This window comes from Acyrthosiphon pisum, chromosome A1 (genome assembly GCF_005508785.2).
Source record: "Acyrthosiphon pisum isolate AL4f chromosome A1, pea_aphid_22Mar2018_4r6ur, whole genome shotgun sequence".
Classification (NCBI taxonomy): Eukaryota; Metazoa; Arthropoda; class Insecta; order Hemiptera; family Aphididae; genus Acyrthosiphon; species Acyrthosiphon pisum.
Window position 1 is genome coordinate 36,801,985 of NC_042494.1, and position 1,564 is coordinate 36,803,548.

At 23.4% G+C, this 1,564-nt stretch overlaps 1 long non-coding RNA gene across 2 annotated transcripts in view; it reads left to right on the forward strand.

The window, feature by feature from the left end:
• Positions 1-1,046, forward strand: part of LOC100575796 — a 1,565-nt gene extending 519 nt beyond the window's left edge. Inside the window, exons 2-3 of one of the 2 annotated variants that reach the window (XR_510885.3) lie at positions 180-358; positions 823-1,046. This is a non-coding gene — a long non-coding RNA (uncharacterized LOC100575796). Of the gene's footprint in view, positions 1-179 lie in introns of both variants that reach the window. The other variant, XR_510884.3, reaches the window with a different exon arrangement.
• Positions 1,047-1,564: the final 518 nt, after the last annotated feature.

The following is a 1,564-nucleotide window of genomic DNA, read 5'->3' on the forward strand; positions in this document are numbered from 1 at the left end:
TTATTATTATTTTCCCGTAGCTATAATACAATTTTTAGGTATCTACATAATATGTAAAAATTATTTTGTATAAAATATTTCATTCCTCGTAACAATAAATGTAGAATAATGGATTTCTTGAAAAAGAAAAATACCCTCACATTATATGAATTGTTATTAATTAAAAATATTTTTTATAGTTATTGATTGTGGCCGCTTTGGCTTTGGTCGCTGTTGCTTCTTCTCAAGTTTTAGTTTACTACCCAACTAATAACTACGCACCGTTGTACACCTACCCATCGTATGCCTACACTTACCCAGTGTCTTACAATCCATACATCACTCTCCTTCGTCGATGAATAAATATTTTACCAAATCCGTGAGTATGCATTGAAATAAGTATAATAATTAAAAACATATAATTATTTTCATTATTTATGTATTATATATATATTTAATATATAGTTATATGATAATTTATAATTATGTATAACATTAAACATTATTAAGTATAAAATATAAATAGGTATATAAATCGAATCCTAAATGCTATAAGCCATTCACTATATTATGTAATGTATGGATGCGTATCATCAGGTGCAATCATTGTCAAATAATGGAAGTAGCTATTTTCAGAATCTTTTTAATTAAAAAAAAATTGTTATCATTAATTTTTTCTGATTTATTGTGACTTATTCACCATTTCATATTACTTATTATTTTATTGCAATTTTATATACCAAATTATACTTAGTAATTTTTTGTTGATTAAACATATTATGTTAACTTATTAGTTATTACATATATTATCTTCAACCGTAAATTATAAATGTATATTTTTAGGAAACTATCAGGAGCTGTTCTGCAGTTATTCAACGCCAATCGTACGAAAATATATTGAGAATATAAAATGTGTTTATGTAATTTACATATTTTATTGATTGCTATTTTTTATCACAGTTAATTCTTATATCTTCTTGTAAACATGTATAATCACAATGTCATACTTTTTAAATTATTTTTTAAACAATCGTTTAATGTAATATATATATAATAATTTATTGAAATATGCTGTTTATTTATTTACCAATTCATATTATATTTTCATATAATGTGAATATTCATTAGAATATTGGCTAATAGTAAATAGTAAATACTACCAAGTATAGGTACCTACTACCTGCATATATTGATCTTTCTTAAAAAAAGTAGAAAAACAAAAAACAGAGTTTAATTGTTAATTGCCTTAATTAGTTTTCTTCAACATCGGTAGCTACTTGTATTATGAATAAAAATGCTTTTGAGGTAGGTGTAACACAGTTATAAGTTATTATCAAGTGTTGGAACTGTAAGCGCTAAAAAGTACTCAAATATGCTTATAACTAGGGCTAGGGACTTTTAGGAGTTTGCTTGTTTTTAAATAATCATTAAAAACTAGCTAAGTAAAATAGAATTATGTTAAATAGCAATACGAGTTTATTTTTAAAATGTATAGATAGTAGCATATTTTACATATTTGACAATTTTTTATTTATTAATGCATATTTTACAATTTTTTTTATACATAATATGTGTAAGTTTATAA